This window comes from Parus major, chromosome 4 (assembly GCF_001522545.3).
Source record: "Parus major isolate Abel chromosome 4, Parus_major1.1, whole genome shotgun sequence".
NCBI lineage: Eukaryota > Metazoa > Chordata > Aves > Passeriformes > Paridae > Parus > Parus major.
Window position 1 is genome coordinate 66,626,083 of NC_031771.1, and position 26,313 is coordinate 66,652,395.

Genomic DNA, 26,313 nt, shown 5'->3' on the forward strand with positions numbered 1-26,313 from the left:
GAGTTTTGAAGCTACAGCCTGGGGTGTTCCTACAGTGCTGTGTGTTAGAGATGTGTTTTTCTGGGGTGAGATGGAAAATGCATCCCAGTTTTCCCACAGGACAAAGCCACAGGCAGGTGTTCTGCATGTGTGGGCACTGCTGTGCTCTGGAAATGGGGATTTCTCTCATCCTGCAGAGTTTCCAGCAGGCTGCTCAAAGCAGTAAAAGGAAAGCCTTGCTGTGCCTGAAATTGGGGAATTTTCCTGCTTGCAGGGAAGAGAGGAGGCTCAAGTGCACACCTGGAGATTTTCCTGTGCCAGCTGCATCCCTTCCATTATCCTCCCTCCTTTCCTCACCCCTCTCTGTACACAAGTGCATCTCATCCTCCCTCCCTGCTGCAGGAGCCTCATGGAATCAGAATTATTTCAGGTGGAAAAGCCCACAGAGATCATCGAGTCCAACCATTCCCCCAGCACTGCCAAGGCCACCACTGCCCCTTGTCCCCAAGTGCCACATCCACATGGCTTTTAAATCCCTCCAGGGATGGGGACTCCCAGCACTGCCCTGAGCAGCTGTGCCAGGGCTGGACAGCCTTTCCATGAAGAAATTCTCCCAATATCCAACCTGAGCCTCCCCTGGCCCAGCCTGAGGTTGTTCCCTCTCCTGTCCCTGTTCCCTGGGAGCAGAGCCCAACTCTCACCTGGCTCCAGCCTTTCAGGGATTGTGCAGAGCCAGGGTCCCTCCAGAGCCTCCTTTTCTCCAGGCTGAGCCCCTTTCCCAACTCCCTCAGCCTCTCCTGGGGCTCCAGACCCTTCCCCAGCTCTGTTCCCTTCCCTGGACACTCTCCAACCCCTCCATATCTTGTTGTGAGGGGCCCATGGTTCTTGCACCATCCCATCCTTCACCTTGATTCTAAAAGAGCTTTTCACCCCCCAGGCCAGGCCCAGCAAGGCCAACCTCAACCTCAATGGGGTCAGTCCCCTCTGCCACCTGTGGTCACCACCCCAGCACCACCCTAGGGCCAGTCCTGTTCCCTGAACCCCCCAACCCAGGCTCTGTCCAAATCTCATCATTTCACATCTTTGCTACTTAAAAATAATAAAAATAATTTTAAAAAATCAGACTCCTGTTTCCTTTTTCTTGAGGAAGCAAAGGCCTTTTTTTCAGCCCTTTCATCCTATACCTCAGCTGCTGGGAGTTGAAACCTTGATGGCAACACCTTTTTTCTCTCCATCTGGTGTTTCCAGGAACACCCCTTTTGGCTACCAGTCCCCATTTATGGCCCTCCATGCACACCAAACAGGACAGGACAAAACCAGTCCTGTCCGTGTCAGGTTGGCCAAGCTTCACACTGCCCATCCATTTTCTGATCTATTTGGAAGATTTGGGCACCATCCCCTCACTCAACCATCTCTGTGCTCCCCACATCTCCCCTCTCCTCCAGCCCTGAGCAAGCAAACAATCGCTTTATGAAAGGGAAGAGGGAAAGCCAACAGCAGCTGCTTTAAATCTGCTGTAATGCTGGCAGCAATTGCATAAGGCAGAGGTTTTGCTGATGTCCCCACCCCATTCCTGAGAAATATTTGATTTATTTTGGTGTCACTGTGCCCGCTGCCCATGCCCTCAGCACATTGGCAGCACAGGATCCAAGAGCAGCATCAAAGAGCATCTCTGGATCCGCTTCTGTCCCGACGCAATCCCACAAGAAAAAGGGCAAGATTCAAAACAGCCTCCTGAGCCCGGCCCAGCCGAGTTCCTTGGCATGGCCTGGATGTGCAGAGCTCAGGAAACAGATGGGTCTCACCGTCCCCAGGGGGTCAGTGGCTCAGCAAGTTTCAAATTAAATGACCCTTGAGTGAGAGGGAGCAGCCCCAGCTCTCATCTGTGGCAGAGGCATCGCTCAGCCCGGGCAGGGCCCTGTCCCGCAGCTCTGCCGTGCCTGACACGTCTGGAGGCAGAGAATCCTGGAATGGCAGAGTGGCCTGGCTGGGAAGGGACCTGAAATGTAATTTCATTACACTCACTTTCCACTGTCCCAGGGTGCTCCAAGCCCGGTCCAGCCTGGCCTTGGACACTTCCAGGGATCCAGGGGCAGCCACGGCTTCTCTGGGCCCTCCCCACCCTCATAGCAAAGGGTTTATTCCCAGTATCCCATCTAACCCTTCCCTCTGGCAGTGGAAGCCATTCCCTGTGTCCTGTCCCTCCATCCCTTGTCCCCAGTCCCTCTCCAGTTCTCTTGGAGCCCTTTTAGGCCCTGCAAGGATTCCCTGGAATTTTCCCTCCTCTGGGTGAGCACCTCCAGCTCTCCCAGCCTTTGGAGCATCTCCATGGCCTCCTCTGGATTTTCTCCAGCTCCTCCACATCCTTCTCATGTTGAGGATCCCAGAGCTGGATCCAGCACTCCAGGACACAGCGCTCTTTCAGAAGAAATATTCCCCAATTCCAAAGCCCTGCCTCAACCATCAAGTCAGGTCTCAATCTCCAACCTCCTGCTGAGATCTGCTGCCTGAAAATGGAACATTGTTTTGCTCTTGGCAGGTGGGATAAGGGTTGGGACACTGTCCTTGGCCTGGAAGCTGGTCCTGACCATCCCAAACCTCCATGGGAGCAGGAAAGAGCCACATCACAGTGGGAGAGCAGTTCGATTTTCCTTTGCTACCCCGCATTATGTATCTTTTATTATGTATCTTTATGTCATCTTTGTGCCCAAGGATGTTTTTCTGGTATGAAAAAATCCCCCAGTACAAAAAAATGGTGGCAGTATTTGGAGCCCACCTGCGATTTCTGCAGCATGAGCTGCAGGGCTGATGCTGTGTCCAACTGAGCACAAACTCTGGTCTGCAAAGCATCTGAGGAGAGGTGGGACCCATTTTCCAGGGAAAACCCTGCAGTTAGAGTGGAAAGAACAATTTGTCATTTTTTCAGCTGGAAGTTGTGATTGCCCTGTGGCTGCCCTGTCCCTGGAAGTGTTGTCCAGGTTGGACAAGGCTTGGAGAAACCTGAGATAGTGGGAGGTGGCACTGGATGATCTTTAAGGTCCCCTCCAACCCAAGCCATAATTACTGCATGATTTTACCTGCAGGAATCACAGAAAAAAAAAAAAAGTCAACAAAGACCCAAAAAACCACAAATAAATCAATCTAAAGCAAAGAGACCCCTGAGATTTCTTGTATCACAACCTCTTTTCCCCCTAAAAAATCTCTCCCAGCTTCTCAAATCTCTCCCTTTTTCCCTGCCTTGTGTGTTGTGAGGAAGGATGAGGTTTTTTCAGGAAAGGGTTGAAGGAGGAATGTTGAATGAAAAAATCTGCTAGACTCAAAATCTGCTGCTCCCATATGGATGTTTTCCCTGGCCCACATTCCCTTCTCTCTGGGAATTCAGTCCCGCTGAAGGCAGTAAACACCTCAAAAACGGGTAATGAAGCGCTCAGGACTGGGATGTTTAAAATCCCTGCTAAGATTTATTTCCCAGTGGCTTGTTCAGAGCTACTGAGGGTATTTGTAAGCCTGACAGGGAATAAATCCACGTTCCCTGAGCCCCAATAAGTTTTCTTAACCACAGCATAATTCACCCTATCTCCTGATAGGAATATTTGGTGTTTTTAGTCTGGGCTTCCTGAGCAACAGGATATTTGTTCCTCCAAACATTTAAAATCTCTATAAAAATAATATTGATTTTAAGGTGGACATTTGAAATCTGTCTCCTTTTTTATCTCATCAACTATTGGGAATTAAAAATAAAAAAAATCATTATTTTAACTTCACAGCATCTTGCTTCATCTTATTTTGACTCAGTTTATGCCAGAAGTCAAAATAAAATGGGATGATGAAGTCTAAATGTTGTTTCCCTCTCTCTCCTCCCTCTTTCAAAGGAAAAAGCTGGAAGAAAACGCTTTGTCTTCATCCATGCAGAAAGGTGGATTTTTCTTCCCATGTTTCAAAAGGATTTTAGATCAGGACATAGAGAAAGGCTTTTCCCTGCCCTGGGGGATGCACAGAGCAGAGAGGGAGAAGAGGTGACATGAAGAAGACACAAAATGATGAATGATCAGGCTGGGAATCCCGTTCTCCACTGTTTTCATCATGTCTAGAAAAAAACCCAAACCCATCCAACCCAGTTCAAAGGCAACCAGAGCACCTCATCAATTTAAACTGTGTGATTACAATGCCTAATTAAGCTGTGGAACTCATCACCAAGAGCGATTGTGCAAGCTCAGAGGTTAGAAAGATTGCAAAAAAAATGTATTTTTTTAATACAAAAAGAGAAAGAAAATGGCATTTATCTCTGTTTTGGAGCATCCACAGCTCTGCTAGATTTGTCTGAAAAGGGATATCAATTCTCATGCTGCAGAGCACAAACAAGCTACCAACAGCCCATTAGGATGAAACTTCTCCTGTGGGAAAATTGCATAATTTATCAAGTGGAGCATTTCTTCCATCTTTCTTTGAAGCAGCTGGGAATGATTAATGTCAAAAGCAGGGTCGAGAGTAAGGCTGGCCACTGGTTCTGCCACACTCTGGCCCTTCCCATGTCACTGAGGAATTAAAGCTCAGAAAACTCCAGCAGGCTGGCACAAGAGTTAAATCATTCTATAAATTAAGAACTTCCCATCTGAGTGCAGAAATTTGCTTTTTCCAAAGATTTATCCCTGGGAAAAGTAGATTGGAGGTAGCTTTAGGAAGTGTTTCAGAGCCAGAAGACAAAGCCATGTGTGTCCAGATCCCTGGAGTGAATGCTGAGGTTGCCTTGGCAACACAGGGATGTGGATGTGGTGATTGCAGCTCCCGAGGGTTTTAACCCACGGGATCAATCTGCCAGCAGGAGAGAGAGGCTGCTCTTGGCCAGAAATATGAGGCACTGCCATGGTCTTCGTGTTTTCCAGCCCTATAAATTGGATGAAAAACCCACCAGCAAAGGTGTCTGGTTATCAGTGGAAGCAGTCAGGAACCTTCTTGGAAAACCATTTAAGAGTCTCTTGTCTGGCACATCAATTGTAGGGCAATTTGGGACTGGGACTGTCCTTCCATCCCATAAATTAGCACAGATCTGTCTGGGTCCTCCACTGGTACTTTCGAGTTTCTACAATAATACAAAGAACAAAACCAGACTGAAGGCATTGACAAGTCTTTTATTTTTTTCCACATTTTCTGGAAGAAGTGTTTCACTTCTCACTGAAACATTTTTAGCTGGGCAAAAGATCCCCTGGGCTACCAAGCCCCAGAAAATCATTGTGCACCCTGAGGGGACCTGGCATGGGATGAGAAAAGCCTGAAGCTTTTGAATGGTGCAGAAGGCTCAGAAAGGAACAACTTTTAGTGATATTTCCAAAATTTAGCATCACCCTGATTGTGTTATGGGACAGCAGGAAACTCCTTAAATGACAGGTTGTCACCTGAGCCGCCCAGCCAAGATGTGAGTCCATGGCAAGGTGGGGAGGTGCTGGTTTAATTAAACTCCCAGACACAGAAGGTTCAGCACTGAGCAGACAGACACACACGAGTGCTGCTCTCACCTGAACTGGGATCTGCTGGAATTCAGTGTCGTGGATATCAAGGAGAACACAGTTATCATAAAATCCTGGAATGGTTTTGGGTTGGAAGGGACCTTGTTCCATCTTGTTCAAACCCCCTGCCAGGACCTGGTTACTCCAAGCCCAATGTCCAGCCTGGCCTTGGACACTTCCAGGGATCCAGGAAAAGCCACAGTTTCTCTGGAAAACCTGTGCCAGGGCCTCCCCACCCTCACAGGGAACCTTATCCTTTTGGGGTGATGATGAAATTTCTGAAGGATGACTCTTCCACTGGCAATAAATTTGATGTTCCAGCTGTGATATCTGGCCCTGGAGCTCTAACCTGCTGGATGCTGCAGGAGATGGACCACTGTGCTTATCTTCTTTTTTTATTTATCTAATAAATTTCTCTATTTATCTAATCATCCCCTCCTTTCCTCTTGGGAACAGGGCACTGTGCTCAATGGAGCTTGGGAAAACAACGTTTTCACATCATTCTGGATGGACTCTGGTGCTGGCCAAGAATTTCTGAGGTGTAGGAAATGCTTTTTTCACACCAGGTCAGGCTCTGCTCTCTCTTTGCCTTTGTTGTCCCCAGGCACTGTATGATTCCTTCAATTTCCTTTGTGAAACTTTGGTGAGAATCCAAGTGTCAGAAATCTGCTGAAACCTTTTTCCAGAGATGGCAGCGCTCCTTGAGTGGGAAGGTGAAGCCACATGAAATCCTGTGGTGCCTGCATGGAATTCTGGATTCCTCAACAAGGAGAGAATCCCTCCGAGGTCCCAGAGCCCCCGTGCTCAGGAATATCGACCACAGCTGACTGCACTAATAACATTAGCATGGGCACTTACTCCAGCTAAATAGGACACTTAATTCCCATTAATGCTGGACTAATTAGAGCATGGTGAACAACTGAAAACACCATCTTTGTGTCTGTGCAAAACTATTTGCCATCTCTTACACAAAATATAGGCCACCCTTCCCTTCCTTGAGCTCAAAGGGGAGTCTCTGTTCCTTGATGAGAACAACCATCAGCAATTCTCGAGATTTCATCTTTCATCTCTCCTTCTGGGATGCATGAATATCTACAAAGAAAAATCTGTAGATATTCATGAGTGCAGGCAGAGACAACAACATCAGTCAAAAAAAGCCTGCACTGCTAAATGCAGTGTGTGCACTGAGAGTGACCTAAATATGATTAAATTACTCTGCCTAATTTCAAGCAAGAAAAAGCTACCCAGAATTACTTTAATTAGCAGAAAGGGATGCTGTCAGCCACTTTCTGGAAGGAAATGTAATGTTCTGTATTGCTCGTTGTACCCATGGCATCCTGTGGTAGGAAAACAAAATGCTTGTCTACTCCTCCTTGCTGAAATCACCATTATTTATTCCTGTCCAGGTCTCCTTAGGAAATGCAGTTTGTGCTCCGTGGTGTTCTCCATCTGTTTGCCCCCCCAAGGTGTTTCAAAGCCACTTGGCAATTCACAGAAACTGGAGGAGAGCTGCTACTGAATGCCACGTTCTTTTCCAGAAAATTCTGGGTCCTCCCAGCTGCTCAGCACCGTGGTGGGTCCCACCTCAGCATCCCGAGCTGCAGGGCAGGGACCTTGCCCAGTGACTTGGAAGCATCACTGAGGTAACCTGGGATGAGGAAGGGGCAGAATTTGGGTCTCCAGATAAACATCTGTGCTTTGCATGTGTCCCAGCTGTAATGGGAGAGTTCAGGGAAGAGAAACCTGACTGAGGATATTAAACATGCAGACAACTCTGGTTTGGGAAGAACCCAAACAAATGGTTAGAGGTTGGGGGAGTATCATAGAACCGTCAAATTGTTTGGGTTGAAGGGACCTTAAATATCTCAATCCACCAGTCACTCCATCCCTTGTCCAAAGTCCCACTCCAGGCTTCTTGTAAGCCCCCTTTAGGCAATGGAAGGTTCTGGAAGTTCTCCCCAGAGCCCCCTCTTCTCCAGGCTGAACAGCCCCAACTCTCTCAGCCTGTATTTAGGAAAGCATCACAACAACATTCCTGTATTTTCCCTGTTGTCCCATGGCAGAGAATGGGCAAGATGACATTTCAGTCCAGGACAAATTCCTGTTTTAATGTCCTTATTTGCAAACAGCTACTTTTTCATGCATTAATCACACTGCACTGGGCTAGAGCTGGAGCTCAGTGGGATGCCAACCATTTTAGCATGATGGATTTCTGGGATCAAACCCAGCATCTCTTCCTCAGAGAAATCCCTCAAGGAGCTGCCAGGTGTTCCAGCAGCTCCCATCCACAATGGCCATGAAGCTCTTGATAACTGTGGGAAAACAGAGGGAGCCTCAATAACCACCCATGAGATGTCAGTCCAAGTTCCAGGGTGCGACAGCTCAGTCAGGAGCGTTTTCTTGATTGGGTTTTGAGAGGAGAAGGGATGACATGTTCTGATGTTCTGCTCTCCCCTCTGGCTAAGGAAGGGATCAGAGGAATTCCTGAAGTGTGTTTGGAGAAGAGATGTCACACAGATCAACAGCAAACTGGAAAAGGCTGGGAAAACAATCCAGCTTCAAAGGGAAACCTTCAGCACTGCAGAGATTCAGAGCATCCTTCCTATCCCGGGTCTGCTTCCTGAAGTGGAATGTGCTGAGAAAGGCAGGGAAAGGGACTTGGAGCATGTGAGGCAGGGGAGAGGCTGAGGAAACAGCTGAAGTGATGGAGCCAGAGCCTTTCTCTGCGTCACAGGAGCTGTGCTGGAGCCAGGAGAAAACGAGAAACCCCGAGCACAGCCCGGGAGCGGCCAGGGAAGGAGGAGAACTGAGCCTCGTTAATCATTCCTGACCGGGAGGGACGGGCTGAGGGAACTCTGATCCTCTTCTCCCCAGTCTTCACTCCCTCCTGCCTTGGGATCAGCCTCAGCAATGCCCAAATGGATAAAGGCAGGTTTGGACCTTTGGAAAAATCCAAGCCAGAGGCTTTCCAGGTCAGGAAGGGAGCCAAGGTGTCCCACGGGCTTTCTGAAGAGCCTCACTGGCTACCAAAGCTGTGCCAGGGCTGATGTCCCAGGGTGAACAATCCATGAAGTGCTGGAGGTCCCTGGGGGTGGTGAGGAGATGGGAGCGAGGCCAGAGGGTCACCAAGTGGATTGGGAGCCTGGAGCCCCTCTGCTCTGGAGCTAGGCTAGGACAGCTGGGAATGTCCAGCCTGGAGAAGGGAAGGCTCCAGGGAGAGCTCAGAGCCCCTTCCAGGGCCTAGAGGGGCTCCAGGAGAGCTGGAGAGGGACTGGGGACAAGGGATGGAGGGACAGGACACAGGGAATGGCTTCCCACTGCCAGAGGACAGGGATAGATGGGATATTGGGCAGGAATTGTTCCCTGTGAGGGTGGGCAGGCCCTGGCACAGGGTGCCCAGAGAAGCTGTGGCTGCCCCTGGATCCCTGGAAGTGTCCAAGGCCAGGCTGGACAGGGCTTGGAGCCACCTGGGACAGTGGGAGGTGTTCCTGAACATGGCAGGGGTGGAATGAGATGATCTTTAGAGTTCTTTCCAACCCAAAGCATTCTGTGACTCATTCTATAATTCTGTGATTCGTTAAGCTCATTGTGCAAAGCACAGGGGGAGCAGAGAGAGCCCCATGTCTCAGTCCAGCCATAAATAAATGAAATACCAAGTTTGCAAGCCCTGACTGGAAGGCTGAGGGACTCCCATCTCTGTGAGCACACCAAACTTCTGCTTTCCTGTTATACTTTGAGGATTAGAGCACAATTAAATAGGAAATAATCAACTTATATTGATAAGGGTGCTGCTGCAGTGTGGGGTGACTTCAAACATTTCATGTCCCCATCACCTGTTGAACCCCAGAGCTGGCTCAGTTCCTCTCCCATTCTCCAAATTTAGCTGCTGGCTTAGGAAATGGGAGAAGATCTGTGAAATGCCAGCAAGACCAGAGGCCAGGAGAGCCTTCCCAAATCCGATAAGAGCTCCTCACAGCAAAATAAGATAAATAATTTAAAAAAAAACATATTTGAAAATCAAAGCTTTTCCCTCACCAAGACTGACAAATGTTTTCCCTGTCACACCTGGACCCTCAAAGATCCCCTTCACAGGAGCATCCAGCAGAGCTGGAGAACCAGCAGGGTCTGGAATATTTCACCCCTTTTGAAACCCACTTTGCCATAACTCAGTGTCACAATGACTCTCCTGGGAGCGTTTTGGGGAATAACCCAGAATCACAGAATTTTTAAGATGGAAAAGAGCTCCAAGATCACCGAGTTCCCCTCAGCAGATCCAGTTTGCCACCAGTGCCCTTCACCCTTTGCTTTGTCTGTGATGCCTCCAGCCTGCTCTAGAATTAGGAAACCTTCCAGATGGAAATGTAAGGAATGTAAATTGATGTCTTCTCTCCGACATGAATTATCTGACTCCTGCAGCCGTCTCTGTGAGATTATTTGAGCTGAACTTGACTGTTTCAGTAATTAATTTCCAATCAAGCAAATTTGCGTAAATCTTCCCTTTAGAAATCTGCCTTAAATCAGGGGTTTAGGCACCGCGTTCCAGCTTGGATTCATTAAAAATAGATTGCTATTGAAAGCTGCCAGCACTGTAAATACAGGCACCACGCCACCCTGCAGGACAGCTTGGATACACGCTCTCCACATAATGAAAACCTGCCCTAAAACCATCCCCACAGCAAATGTCCCCTGGAACTGGGGGTGCTGGGCTCTTATCAGCAGCCCTGATGGCCTTCTCTTGTTGACAGATCTGGCCTTGCAGGGATGGCTTTGAAGCAATCAGGAGAAGGGTGACAAAGGCTCCAGGAGAAGGAGAGAAGGTCTTGGCAACTTGAGAAATCTTGGAGATGTTTTGTGTGCAGCCCACAAGTCAGAGGAGCAGTTTCTGCTGCTCTCAGAGAGGAGGAATCATGGAATGGTTTGGGTTGGAAGGGGTATTAAAAGCCATGGAATTCAACCTTCCTGCCGTGGGCAGGGACACCTTCCACTGTCCCTGGTTGCTCCAAGCCCTGTCCAGCCTGGCCTTGGACACTTCCAGGGATCCAGGGGCAGCCAACAACTCCTTGCCCTGTGACAACAGGCACTACTAAAAAGTCTCTTCATCTTTTTTATAAATCACCTTTAAGGAAAGGAGTAAGGGAAACCCCTCTCTGTAGAACACAAACATCATGAAGACAAACCAAACACATTGCCAGTGATGACAGAAAGAGAGAGGAGACACAAGGAAGAGTGAAACTACAGCTCTCCATCTCCAAATCTGTGTGAAATCCCTCTCCTCTGCAAATCTGGGGTTTGCCAAGGGCATGGAGTCGTGGCTGCCCAGTGTTGGGAGGAAAGGGGTGGAAACAACATTCCTGGGGCCTGTGCTGAGCTTGCAGCTGCCTCCACCTCAGCAGGGTGCAGGTGGGAGATGTCCCTGAGAAGGGCTCATAGAATCATGGAACAGCTTAGGTTGGAAAAGATCTTTAAGGTCATTGAGTCCAATGAATGAGTGGAAATTTTTTCTTTGCTCCCTATTCCTTGCCTTTCCTGTCCCAAATGCTCAGCTCTGCCCCAATGCCCTGCTTGGGGCACCTCCCCAGAGGGGAGAGTACCACAGACCAGCTCTGGTTGGCACTCAAATCACAGAAAACCACCCTGGAATGAGGAGAATCCATCCCAGCCATCTCTGGACACAGAGGCTTGACTGAAAGACCAACCTCATGATGTGCCAAGTGCTGAAACCATCATAGGACCAGGCTGTGCTGGAGAGAAATTCATCAAAATGCCCTGAAAAACAAAAATTCGCTGTCTTATCGCTGTCCAAGCCATCACCCAAGTTTTATAGGCAAGGTCCAAGCACTCCAGCCACCACCAAGGTTTGTCTTGCCCACCTGTGGTTTGTGTCCAAGCAGCTCTGAAGGCCTGAAGAAAGGTTGATATCTCTGATTGGTGGTGGTGCTCTGTCAAAAGGCGATATTTGTGTGGGAAAAGAGCAGGATGATGTGGAGCTGGGCAGAGGAATATCAAGTAATCCCAATTTCCAGCTTCCTCCGCTGCCAAAACCACAGGGAGGAATGAAAACATGACAGCACAAGCCTGCCCAGTGGTTGAAGCACACCATGTATTCCAGGCCTGTGAATGAATGAGAAACCTCCTGGAGGAACTGGTGTCTCACACGCTGTTCTGAGACCTACCACTGGTGTTTTGCCAGGGCAAGGGATCTCTCATCTTTCCTCCACACTGGGATCCAGGAGAGGATACAGCTTGTTTCTGGAGGAGACATTTTCTTCTTTTTTTCTTATTTTTTCCTCTATTTTTTTTTTTTTTTTAGATATTTGTGCACAACTTTTCTATTACTTTTTAAACAAAACACTCGGTCGCTTCTGTTTTGTTGGTCTGGGGTTTTATAAAGAAGAAAAAATGAAATCAAATATACTTCCACACCTTGCTCACCACAGCCTTCCACACTTCTCAGACCCTCAGGAGACAAAAATCCAACACCTGCTAATCCCTTCTCCTCTTGTGAGCTGCTGATGTCAGCAGCAGGGCAAGACATTGAATATATTCCAAATGGGTTTTGGGGTTTGTACTTCTTCAGTGCCCCAAATTAAAAACTCTGAGGAGTCTTATTGAGTGTTTGTATTTCCCTTTCTTCGGTGAATATGTAAAATCCACAGTCCACCACTTCAGGAAGCCCTTTGGCTGATCAATATCTTGGATAAAGGCTAAGGACATTCCTTTCAGGGCATTTGTGGTCCCCTTCTGACTCCAGGATAGAGCCTGAGGATTTGACTGATGCTGGAGTCACCCACAGCATAGAGGGTGATCAGGCTTCAGACCAGCTCCCCTGTGGCTCCATCATAAAAAACTGCTGCTCTGAGAAGTTTGGGAGATCCTCTGAGCTGCAAGGTCATCTCAGCCTGTTCCAACCCCACCTTCTTGGTGGGAGGTGGCAAACCCAGTGAGGAGCAGCATCTCTGGATTTGGGATGGGTTCCTCACCCAAACAAGACAACACAGAGAGGTATCCCCCGAGCAAGGAGAAACAGGAAAGGGTTGGGTTGTCCAGCCCTGGAAGTGTCCAGGGAATTCCTCCTGGAAAAGGTGGTCAGGTCTTGGAGAGGGTTGGGTTCTGCAGCCCTGGAGGTGTCCAAGGAATTCCTGGAGATTCCTCTGGACGACCAAGGCTGGGGACAAGTTTGGGGTGGCCTCAAGTTGGGTGGGGTTGGATATTTAGAATTCCTCCTGGAAAGAGTGATCAGGTCTTGGAAAGGGTTGGGTGGCAGAGTCCAGCCCTGCTGACTCTTGGCTCAGGAAAGTCTGCTGAGCTCTTCCTCTTCTCCATTGCAATTGAATCATGGAGCATCTCCCCCGAGAGGAAGCCTGGGCAAGCACGGACTGACGGCTCACCAGGCAGGGATCAAGTTATGGGGGTGTGAAGTTGTGTTCTGCCCTGCCACAGAGAGTATAATTTATACTCTCCAGTCACCACAGCTGCTGAGAGAGGGGAATGGAGGAGAAATCAGCGAGAAAGCACCAGGGAAGGGAAGAGGGTCCTGGATTGGTTTGTTTTTCCAAATCTCCCCACCACATTCAGCACTTCCCCTGAAGCTGCATTGCTCCTAAGAGCTATTTAAAACCCTCTGCTGGAGAACTGGGACTTCTCCTCTGCCATGTGCTGCTCTAAAGCCACTGTCACTACTCAATAAATAACAGGGATGTGCACTGAAGGCATTCCTGCCATTCAGCACCACCAAACCCACATCCCCATGAAGTGCACTGATAGCACATCTACCATCCAATTGCTGTTTAAAATTGCTTTTAAAAACTCTGACTATAAGGTTTCTTATTTTTCTGGCCTCTGCCTGCCTGGCTGTGTGAAGAGACCACTGCAAAATTACTTTCATCAGCTGTACTGTTCATTTGGTCTCAGAATCTATTTTCCAGACTCTAAAGCGAAATTACAGTCATTCAATATTAAAGTATTTGCAGAGTGGCATTAAGCAAGGGTGCTGCTGTATTATTTACCATGGCAACTCAGGTTGCTAGTTTCTCTTTTTCCTGGACGTGGAAGAGCCAAAACACTCAGAAATGCTTTGTCCCTGATGTGACAAAATGCATTTGTGCTGCACAAAACATTTCCTTCACCAGAGAAGCCTCCCTGTCACACCAGGACAGGCAGAGCTGGGGAGGGAAAGGTGTTTTTCTGCTGATTGGATGACATGGGATTGCCTGGAGGAATCAGAGCATAGCATCCATTATTCTCCCCTAGGAGAGGCAGGAGGATCTGGATATCTTCTGCAGGTCAGCATGGGTCCCTTCTCCAGGGAATCTCTCCCTGGCTTTTGCTTCCAAATGGCTCATTTTGAATATTTCACAGCAGGAGTTTTCATCCTCACAATTTTTTCCATGAATGCTCCTCAGCTCAGGTATGGCCTGAAACAACTCTGATGCCTAAACATGCTTCCATTTGATTTAGCTGTGACACCTTTCAGCTGCATCCAGGGATTTGCTGCTTTCCACAGCTGCTGTCACCACTTGTGGTGCACAGCAGGACACACAGAAATGCTGACAGTCCTGCTGAAGGAGCCTGCAACATCCCCGTTCTGCTGAGGTGACATGAGGTGAACCAATTTACTCAAGTTTGGCAGAGCCTCTGAATCCCAGCCTAGTTAGTAAACTGATCTGATAGTGCCTAAAAATAATTTACCATTGTTTTGGGCCCCACAAACTTCCCATTACTTCTTCATCCTAAGCAGTCTTGGTATCTCCAGCACCTTCCCATGGTGAGTTTTTCCCTGCTCATTCTGTCTGTGGTATAGACATGTCCCAAGTGTCCTTTGGAGCACATCCTAAGTGTTTCCCCTAATAAACCCCTCTGGAGGATGAACTGCATCTCATCCCACTCCTGCACAGCCACATCTCCTTTAGGAACTCACCTGGACAAGGCTCTGGCTCGTGACACGAACTCAGAGCGTGGCCAAGGTGGACTGAGGAGCCTGGGGAATTTCATGGATTGCTGCTGTCCCAGACTCAGTTCAGTTCCTCCTGCCAGGGAAGGAGGCCAGGACAGGCTGTTCTGTGGGAAAGAAACACATTTTGCAGCAATGGCATGATAATGTCTGATTATTAGCAGAGACCTTGCTCACTCTGAATTTCTGCTGTGGTTTGTGTGGTGTTCCTCTTCCCATGGCCACTGGTGTCTGAGGATTGGGCTGGCAGGCTATTCTTAGCCTACTTCAATGTTCCCCTTGGATTTCCAAGGCACAGGGAGACGTGTCCACAGCCCAGCAGTTCAAACTGTGCATACCCCTGTGCCCATTTCTCATCCCTCCCTTGCTGGTCCAGCCCAGCACCTCATGTCCAACCACCACAACCACCTTGCAGCCTCCTGATCAGAAACAAGCCAGGCAGGAGTTGTCAAATCACATCAGCTTCATCAAATCCTGCCTTTTCCCTTTTAGTCAGGGGCAATCACAAATCCCTGAGTGAAAGGTGGTCCCACTCCTGCAATCTGTCACTTTGGCACCTCAACAGCCTCTCTCAAACCATTCTCCTCTCACCCCTCATCTCCTCTAGATCTTGACTCAAGTCTTCTCCCTCATTCCTTGTCATTTAATAATTAAACTTCCTTCTACTCTGCCTTTCACCAGTCCTCAAGAGCTCATCCCCTCTCTCTCTCCTGCCATCTCCACCACATTTGTCCCTCTTGGGGCATCTCCCACCACACTCCTGAACCCTTGGCTGCTTTGCCATCCTCAGGCACCGCAGTCATCTGTTCAATGGGCCCTGACTCATACCCTATACCCAGTTCAGGAAGAATTTCTTCATGGAAAGGGTTGTCAGGCATTGGAATGGAAAGTTCCCATGCCCAGGGAGGTGGTGGGGTCCCCATCCCTGGAGGTGTCCAAGGAATGCCTGGATGTGGCACTCAGTGCTCTGCTCTGGTGACAAGGTGGGGATTGGGCACAGGCTGGACTCGTTAACCTTGGAGGGATTTTCCAATCTTAATGATAATGGGATTCTGGGATTCCTTGATGTCTCTGCTATTGCCATCAATCCCCCAATGTGGCCTCAACCCTGCCCATCCAGCCTCCTTCTTCTCACTCTTCCACCTCCTTCAGCAGACCACAGCACTTCCAAAACCTCTTTATCACAAGCCACACCCCATTCCCACCCTCCTCCACCCACCCTTGCTCCATCCTCCTCTCCTGCCCCATCCCTACCGTGCACCCACCTCGTGCGTGCCATTCCCGGTGCCGCTGGAGCCTCCCTGCTGACAAGCCACACAAAGCCCTTTTACATCACTCCCTGTGGTGGCGGCCAGGAGCGACTTGCTTGGGAGACAGGCAACAAAATCCTTCTTTTTGGGCTCTCCATCCCCATGGCCCTGAGAGCACGGCCAAGGGAGTGCTGTGAATGGAGCTGGCCTCGCCGGGCTCCAGCGGCACCCCCAGCCCCAGCCCACAATGTGTAATGCAGGATGAATGCCCCGGGCCCTGCAGAATGAAAGGCTCCCTGCCAGCCCGCACACAGCCCGGCCCTGCACAATAAAGACATAATTATGGCTTCAGCGGCTTGGCTTCGCTTTGAGGCTTGCACCAGTGGTGAAATGTTGTTCCATGCTGACCTCGGGGAAGCAGATGATCTCATGAGCTCAGACCGCCTGGGCCACGCTTACCAGGGAGCTGATGGAAACGGGAGAGCTCGTAGTTCCAGTCCTCACCCACTGACTGAAGGAAGGCAGCTCTGATGTGCTGTGACAGTGGGGAGACCCTCAGGTTGCCCAGAGAAGCTGTGGCTGCCCCTGGATCCCTGGAAGTGTCCAAGGCCAAGCTGGACGGGGCTTGGAACAACTTGGGATAGTGGAACATCTTTAAAGTCTCTTCAAACCCAAACCTTTCCATGATTGTTTGCCTTGACCTCTGGAGCATCCCTCTTATTCCTGGGTTTATGTGCTAAAGTGCAGACTTGTGGCTGTAATTTTATTTTTCCCTGAGCTGGGAAGTCATGGAAGTCGACTTCCCCTCTGCAAAAAGGGACAAAAGCAGGGCATGGCTGCAGTTCCCCAGCAGTGTCATTGTGTGATGCCACCTCGACCCCGTGTGCACCCCCTTAACATCCCCTAAGTCCCCTGAGCACCTCAGCACCGTGTTCCATCAGAGGATGTCTCAGTGCACTAAGGAACAGGTCCCTGCTCCTCACACAGTTCTTGTCTCCAGCTGCCGCCCACCCCTCAGATCAGCGGCCTGTTCACCACCTCACAGCCACGGCCTTAAACCTCACCCAAGAATTTATTCCTCCACAGTTCACACCACAAGTGTTGGTGCAGACATTCTGTTATCTTCCATAACTCTCCTCCTCCCGTTATTCACACCAAACACGCCCTCTCAGTTCAACCAGGCCCTATAAAAAACAGCACATTAGGCAGGGCCAAGCGTTGAGTAGCAAATTAAACAGGGCCAAGGCCTCCCCTCTGGCCCTGGAGCAGCGAGGCCTGTGCTCACAGTCTGCCCCTTACTGCAAAATAGGAGATTTTTTTTTCCATATTCCCCACAGGTGACAGCCCCTGGCTCTTGCTGTCCCCTGCAGTTTCCAGACTTTGTCAGGGAGAGCAGGATGTGGCACAGACCAGGCCAAAATGTACCAAGGAGATTAAACCATTTGGATGATCATCTGACAGGTTTTTAACCCATTTTCCATCCTCTTTTTTTATGGAATTATGTCTGGTTAGTGAAATCTGGATTTCTGTTGGCCAGCAAACTCTTGATTTGATTTGGGTTTTTTAGGTTTTTTGGAGTTTTTTGTGTTTGTTTGGGATTTTTTCATTTGTATGTTTGTTTGTTGTTTTTGGTGTTTGGTTGGTTTTTCGTGGGGTTTTTTTGTGGATTTGGTTTTTTTGTTGTTTTTTTTTTCTTTTGGGGGGATTTTTGTTTTGGTTTGATTGTGGTTTTGGTTTTTTGGGGGGTTTTTGGTGGGGTTTTTTTTGTTTGGTTGGATTTTTTTGGGGGGTTGTTTGTTTTTTGTTTGTTTTGTTTTGTGTGGACCGGGGTTTTGTGGTTTTTTTTGTAGAATAGGTGTCCTCTAATATCATCCTATTACTTCCTCTCTGTCCTTGAATTTCAGTTCATCTCCCTTGACCATGAAGAGGAGGAAGAAAACAGAGGAAGATGTCAGGATAAAATTCCTCCAGGACCTTGCCAATCACCTGGCTTGGCCAGGTCAGCCACCTTTGTCACTTGATGGTCATTGCAGATGATGAATTCCAGCCCTCTGCAGATCATTCAGAGAGTCTTAATCTTTTTTTTTTTTTCCTTATTTGATTCTAAAAGTATTTCATGGAGACAGGGGTTTGAGTCCAGCTTCCTCTGCTGTGGAAGGATCCTGAAAAGCAGGATGGTGAATGCGCTGCATGACAACAGTCAGAGTTTACTAATCCAGTCCAGGCAACCCCAGTCTGTTTCTAGGCTCTACATTCATTTCCAACTCTGCCCTGAAAGGCATGTTTTGTTGTAAAGCTTTTTTTTTTTCATTTTTTTTTAAATTTATATGACATTCAGGGGTTTTAAGAGACTACAATTAAACCCAGCTTTTACCAACAACAAACTATTTCCAACAGCACGTTCAGATACTCCAGCAAACATTCCCCAGCTCCAGTCCTCCTCTCTGCTGCTTAAATTGACTCTGAAAACAATGCATTTGTCATGGTAAACCATTAACAAGCTCTTCCCTTTCCATGGATTTCGGTACCCAAAGAACCCCCCACAACAACAGCATCAAACCCTCAAACACAAAGTGGGCTGAACACAAAATTTTAAGCCCATCAGCCCAATGAGCACATTTCCTAACAAGAGAACACTTTATCTTTTCCACAAACTCCACATCCAAACTCCCCAGGTTGGTGAGGAGGAAACCATGGTAACTGGACAGTTTAATTGGATGTGTGTTGGCTGGAGAGAATGGGAAAGATTGCAAAATTGGTGCTCGGGAGTCTACATAAACATGGCATGGTTTGGAGAGCCCACGGATTCTGCTGAAGGGGAATGTGATGCAGCACATCTGGCACGGGGGTGTCTCCTTTATGTAACATGGAACCAGAATGGGTCAGGAGCTCTGTGGGGCTCCTGGGAAACACAAGTCAGCCATTGCTCACTGCTCCATCAGCCACCTGGACCTGGGATCACTGTGGGAAATTAAAATTAGTGATTTCTCCCAGGTATTCTGAGCCCTGCCTGTTTCCCAGCAAGGAGGAGCAGAGCACAGGGCAGTCCCCCAAACACAGCTCTGTGGGATCCCAGTGTGGCCAACAGGCAGCAGTCCTTCCACGATGTGTTTTGTTTGCTCAAACATGAAAATACGCAGTATAAATCTGTTTAAAAGCGTTGTCTGCTGTGAAAAAGGGGAGATTTTTAACCTGTCCTGTGAAGTAGCACTGGAATGCACGAAATCAAGTCCTGAGATGGTTTAGGACACAAGTGGAAATCCCTTTGAGCAAAAGCAGTGAATGAGGTTCCCCCTGAGCATTGAGGGGGTTACTGGAGATAGAGAGCTGATCTTTCCTCTCTGTAGATTTAAGGGCTTAAGAGTGGCAGCGTAGCAAACATGTCCAGTTCTTCTGAAATTTTCCATTTCCATTTCCATTTGACCACCAGACAACCTGGGATAGTGGAACGTGTCCTTGTCCACGGCAGAAGGTTGGAATGAGATGGTCTTTAAGGTCTCTTCCATCCAAAACCATCCTGTGATTCTGTGACCTCAAATTTCCCACCTCTACAGGATGAAATTACAAGCTTTGGGCTGTCTGAGTGCCCTGTCCTTCTTTCTTCTTGTCCTTCTTTTTCTTTATCTCTTCCCTTCTGCTCAAAATACAGGTCCAGCCACTCTTTCTCTCACTTCTCACTGAGCAATTTCTTACTGCCCACTTGACTGAAATTCAGCATTTGCCCATCACTCGACTGCTTCCACTATAATTTTTCAGATTTTTGGATGCTGTGCCCCTTCCTCCTATGGCTGACATCAAACCCACAAAGAGAGATGAGAGTGCTTGCACAGGACAAGAGGAGACAGCCCCAGGCTGTGCCGGGGGAGGCTCAGGTTGGACATCAGGAGGAATTTCTTTGTGGAAAGGGTGGTCAGGCATTGCAGCTGCCCAGGGAGGTGGTGACATCCCCATCCCTGGAGGTGTCCAGGGAACGGCTGCATGTGGCACTCAGGGCTCTGGGCTGGCTGATGAGGTTGATGAGGTTGGCAAGGTCAACCTGATGGGTCAAAGGTTGGATGTGATGAGCTTGGAGGTCTTTTCCAGCCTCAGTCACTCGATGATTCTGTGGAATCGTTTCGGTCGGAAAAGACCTCCAAGCTCATCAGCCCAGCTGTCAACCCAACCCTCAAAAAAGATGGGAAGAAAAGGGATCTGGCCACACCAAGAAGATGACCCACAGCACACTGCTGACTTTGACACGAGAATTGAGCCCACCCTAGTTCCAGGATATCCCAGAGGTGTTCAGCCGCCCTTGCTCCCTCCCGTGCCTCTCCCGCGGCGCTCGGGGAGCCGGCGGGAAGGAGCCAGCGCTCTCGGAGCCAAGCCCTGCGTGTTTGGGGAGTGAGCAAACCCCGCTAAGTGGGATCTGGCTGTGCTGTTTGTGTTGCTAAAGAGCAGCACATGGGGCACGGATCTGCTCGGCTCCGCCGGTGGGTGAGGAAAGGCTGGAGCCCAGCTGCATTTCGAAACACGAGACGTAAACAATGATTTGCCAACGAGAGTAAAAGTAAGAGGCTCTCAGCAGAGGCTGTAAACAGCCTTGCACATTGTATCTGGAACCAGAGGGACATTAGCCCTGATACTGATACCCCAATAATCAGAACCAGGGGGGGAATTGCTGCCAAATTGCTCTGCTCCACGGCTGTCCCTGCACATCCTCGTCTGGTAAAGGCCGCTCTTCCCTTCAGTGCCATCGGCAAAAATTGCCTTTTCCTGCTCTCCCTGGTGCCTGGGTTGGCTTCTCCAGAACAGTTAAAAACTCATTGCAAGCTCTTATTAGATGTAGAGTGAATCTGAACCGAGAGAAAGCACCTGATATCCACCAGGGAGGTTCTGTCCCATGTCGGAGCGGGATGAGCCCTTCCACAGTGGATTTGGAGACAAACGCACACCTTGCAAGCACTTCCAGGTGCCTCCTGATCGAAATCCCAGCGCTGCAGCCTTATTTATCTCTGTCCTTGGCTGTACAGGACAGATGGGCTTCCCAAGGCTCATCAGTCTGTCCACAAGGGTGAGAGGGCAGGAGGGGATTCCACAACCAGGATTCACCTCTAGGTGCCACAGCTGAGGATGACCCTGGGCTACAGGGAGTTGCTGACCAGCATGAATCACATTAACCCCCCTTTTGTTGGCTTACTCCTCCCTGTCTTTACACCCCAGATCTTCCCACCCAAGTGTGGAAACATCCTCCCAGCCCCTCACCTCCCGCTCCCCGCCGGTCTTTCTGCTTCATTCCCTGATTTCCTCTTGGCCCTGTGCTTCAGGAGGTGCTGACAGCTGTGGAACGGCAGCAGAGAGGCACAGGCTGCTGACAGGGAGATGTTCAGCTGATGGGAGGCCACCAGCATGGTGCACCTCCAGGGATGCTGCTGTCCATGTCCTGCTCCTTCTGCAGGTTCTCCATCAGAGCTGGTGCCTTTCCAAACCTGGCAGGGAGCACAGGGAAGTGCAGGGAGGCAGACACAGGCAAAGGAGCAAATTTTAATTAAAGCCAAAAAGAGTACAGAAAGGCACAGATCAGCAAATCCCAGAGCTCTGAGCAGCGGGGGAAGCTCACACAGATTTACTTGGGACCATGTGCAACCCTTTTACAAAATAGTTTGCTTTTAATCCTTCAGTTAAAGAAGAAAGAAAAGTAAACAACAAACCAGAAACGGCTGAGGATTATGATCTAAGAAGAGGGAGACCTGCACAAATGTTTCCCCTCACCACGGGATGTGATGTTCTCTTTTCTCTGGCTTAGAAGGCAAAACAGATTAAAGAGGAGCCACCTGTGAGAATAAAGCCCACACTCACCCCGTGCTGGAATCCCAAGGGTTTGGTTGTCTCCTTGGTGTTCATTTAAAGTCCTGTTCAGCAGCACAATGTGAATGTTGCATCAACAATAAAAGTGTAGATCCTGCATTTCCTTGGAATTTGTAATGCCCAGTTAATACAACACAACTCACAGCTCCAGGGAGATCTGGGCTGGGTGAAAGGTTTTTTTTACAGGGTGAAAAAAAATGGCTTTGAAGGCCATTTCTGTGATTAACCAGGAGGAAGATTTTTTTAAAAAATGATGATGGATCCAAAAATTTTATTTTCAGACTCCATTTCTTGAAGAGAGGTTGAGGTCACCAACCTGACCCCACCTTCCTACCTGAGCTGCCCCACGTCACACACAAAGAGCCCTGACAGCTTTTTTGGTCACAGCATCGAGCTGGGAACCAGAACTCAACAGGCCAGTCCCCAAATCCTTCCAGTCCCTGCTTCCCAGGCAGAATTCTCCACCATCCCAACACGGCTCACCTGATGTTCTTCTGGATTAATGGTGTGGAAATACACACATTCAGGCCATGAGTTTGTGTTTCAGGGGCTTTGCTGAGATCCCCAAGGCCAATCTTCTGCACAACATCGTGGGATGCTCTGTAGAACACCAAAATTAAAAAAAAAATTGTCCCATTCTCTTTGTGAAACCTTCTCAGGCTGCCACTGGAACTTCTCATGAATAGTTGGGCCACTCTGCAGATGTTATGGAAGTCACAGAATCATGGAATGGTTTGGGTTGGAATGAGTTTAAACAGGAGTCCACGACCTCTCTGAGCAACTGAATGTTGCCAAAATCCAAAATGTCTCATGATTATTACATGGATTTTTTTCTGGTTCTTTGCTTCTAGTCTAGAAGCAAAGAAAGGAGAACAAGACCGAGTGGGGGAAAAAATTAAGAATTAAAGTTGGTTAAAAACCCACAAATTATTATTTGCTTATTTTCATACCTGAGCTCAGATGATTCTCTGCACATCCAGATAATGTGTTCACATTTCCTTCCCCTGCCACATGTTTTCTCTCCACTCATCCCTCAGCAGATGCACCCCTGCTCAGAAAAGGGTTTCCAGCCCCCAAAACATGCAGCAGAAAGGGATTTTCCCCAAAGCCACATCTGCCCTGCATCTCCTGCTGACAGCAGCCTTGCACTGTCAAACCCTGGGACTTTTATAGTTTGTTCAGAGAAAAAAATAAATAAAAAATAAATAAAAAGTGTGATTTTCTTGCAAGTGTTCAGCCTGAATAATTAAAATTTGGGGATGTGCACAACCTGGAGGCCGTGGGAGCACCCTGCCCTGGATTTTCTTGTTTTAATTTAGAGAGATCCATTGCTTGGGGGTATCTGGGAGTAGCAAGAGTGCTCAGCTTTGGAGGGGAGCACAGAGCCCAGGGGTCCCAGGCTCTGCATCAGAGATGTCACAGAACTCTCTGTCCTCCACCCCCAGCATTCAGCAGGTGCCCAGGAGGGGGAGAACACCCTACAGAGAGTGGCACAAATTCATCAGTGGCCAGTTAATGAACTGACAGCCAGCCAAATTCATTCCCTTATCTCTCAGCACACAAATGAGGCTGGTGAGACAATTCTGCCTGGGAGTGGGCTTCATTAATGCCCAGCTCCGGAAGGAATGTATCCAAGGAAATAAAAAATATAAATTCATCGTCGTGTCTCCATTGTTTCCACCTGGGGTGACAAAATAAACCTCAGCCTGTGCCTGGAAGATTTTATAGTACAAAAAAAAAAACAGAGATGGAGCAAAGTTCTTCTGTCCTGGGGACTGTCACCAACAGGTCCACGTGAAGAAAATGCCAATTAAAGAAAATTCAATGGTTGGAAAAATTCAGCAAGTCTTTCCTACCTCTCATTTCACTTATAACTAAGGGTTTCTGACCCTATAAAAGAGTTCATTCTCCATTTTACTTGCACTTGACACATGCACATTTTGTATTTTCTTCTCTTTCTTGGGTACCTTGTGGGAAAATTTGTCTTTTTGGGGGGGTCTTAGTGTAAGTCTGGAGTTGGTCTAGAAATACAGGAGCAACATTTGGCTTCATAACACAAAGATGTAAATAAAAGAGGAGAGATTAAGGTGAAGGAATTGGGCAGGGATTGTTCCCTGGCAGGGTGGGCAGGCCCTGGCACAGGGTTCCCAGAGAAGCTGTGGCTGCCCCTGGATCCCTGGAAGTGTCCAAGGCCAGGCTGGACAGGGCTTGGAGAACCCTGGGACAGTGGGATGTGGGTGGGTGGGAAGGGGGTGGAATTGGATGATCTTTAAGGTCCCTTCCAACCCAAACCATGCCATGATTCTATCATTATGTTTAGAATTCCTTCCTAATATCCCATCCATCCCTGCCCTCTGGCAGTGGGAAGCCATTCCCTGGCTCCTGTCCCTCCATCCCTTGTCCCCAGACCCTCTCCAGCTCTCCTGGAGCCCCTTTAGGTCCTGGAATGTGCTGGAAGCTCTCCCTGGAGCCTTCTCCTCTCCAGGTGAGCACCCCCAGCTCTCCCAGCCTGGCTCCAGAGCAGAGGGGCTCCTGTGGGATTCAGCCCTGTGGGTTCATCCCCACCTCACTATATATATATATTTTTTATTATTATTATTATTATTATTATTATTATTATTATTATTATTATTATTATTATTATTATTATCATCATCATCATCATCATCATTATCATTATCATTAAAATTATTATTTATTATTATATATTTCATTATTATATATTAATAACATTATTATATACTATGTGTTATATATTATTATATATAAATAATATATAATATGATATTATATATTAATAATGATATAATATATTAATAATTATTATTATATCTCATTAATATATTAATACGATATAACTATATTAATAATTATATAAATTAATATTCATAATAGTAATGTAATAATAATAATAGTAATATAAAATGTAGGTAAATATACATACATGCATATATACGTGTGTGTGTATGTGTGCATATATATAGATATATAGATAGATATATAGAGATATAGATATAGATATATAAAATTGTGTATTTTATATCCCACTTCGTGTCCTGCCAACACACAGTTCAGGGACTGAGGTTTTTTTCCCCCATTATTAAGCCAGGTTTAAAATGTTCCCGTGCCAAGGAGCCACCCAGAGCTCAGCCTGGAGCAGCTCTTCCAGCAGCTGCAGCTTTTATTGCTTGCACTGCAGGGAATGGACAAACCTGTGGCATCTCATCAATAAAATCAGCGAGGGACAGAGCTGGACCTGCTCCTCCTCCTGAGCACGGGCGATTCAAAGCAGATCTTGCTCCTGGGACATCAAAATCCAGGTGGGATGAACCCCAGTTGTCATGGTAGGAAATCACAGCTCAAGACAATCGCTCCTGACAGCAGGAGCTGCCTCTGTGCCTTTTCTCCCCTGCCTCCATCCCTGATTTGTGCCACAAACCAGAGTTTTCCTAGAAAAGTGAATTATGAGAGGTCTCCTGTCTGAGAGCCTCACAGATCTGCTTGCTGGCATCGTGCCTGGAGTGTTATTTATCCAGTAATGTCCCAACAAAAGAGAATTTGTTTGGAATCTGAGGATGAGGGAGCACCAAGGGGTGGACCCTGGTTTTGATGGGAGGGGAAGCAATGGCTGGGAATTAAGTTCCTGGAGTTGAAATGTGAGATGTTAGGCACCTTTCTTTGACTTTTCTTCTATATATTTTCATATATATATATAATATTAAAATATATATAATAATTTTTATATTTTCATATATATTTTTTCATCTATAATTTTATATATAATATATATTTTATATAATATATTTAATATATTTAATAATATGTATTATATATTTTTATGTATATATTATCTATTTTTTTCATATATATTTAATAGCTGGGACTAAAGGAAGAGCAGGAAGCTGATGATTGCTGTGGATAGAGAGATAAAGACTCTGCAGAGGGAAGAATTGGAAATTCTCATAAAAGACAAAAAGCCTGAGAGCCAAAAAGGGTGGAATTTAATAAGGTATGAGGGTGTGTGCTGAGAGGATCAAACAAAAACTTGGATTAAAAGAGGAAAAAACACAGTTTGGGGAAGGTGGAAAGGGAGAAAATGAGGAGATGGGGGATATTTATCTGTGAGAAACGGGCAAAAATTGTCATCCTGGGATGTGGGATGCTCCAGGGCTGGTCAGAAACTTTCATGACACTGTGAGACCACAACTGGAGCATCCTGGGTAGTTCTGATGAGATTTCTTTTGATAAGAGGCTGAACCCGAGCTGTCATTGGAGGAAAGATGTGCTGGAGTGGAGCAAGGGTGAGAGGGAATGAAAAATCAACGTTTTCAGCCAGACTGGGGGATTTGGGGGAGCTGAAGCAAGTCCTGCCTCTCCTCTGGGGAGTTTTGCCATCCAGCTGTGATGGGAGAGAAGTTCCCTGGCTGGGAAAGGGGTGAGGTGTCCAGGCTCCCAGCAGGGATGGCCAAGGGTCATCCTCAACCTCCAGAGCTCAGGAAGAACTTCTGTTCTCCCCAAAACAGAGAAGAAGTTCTGTGCCAGCTGCGGGGAGGAGCAGGAGGGAGCACAGGCACAGCAGGAGGGGAATCTACTCAAGGGAAATACAGAATAGAATCTAGAATATAGAATATAGAATGTGGAATGTAGAATATAGAACAGAATATAGAATATAGAACAGAATATAGAATGTAGAATGTAGAATATAGAATATAGAATATAGAATGTAGAATGTAGAATACTGAATATTGAATATAGACTATAGACTGTAGAATGTAGAATGTAGAAT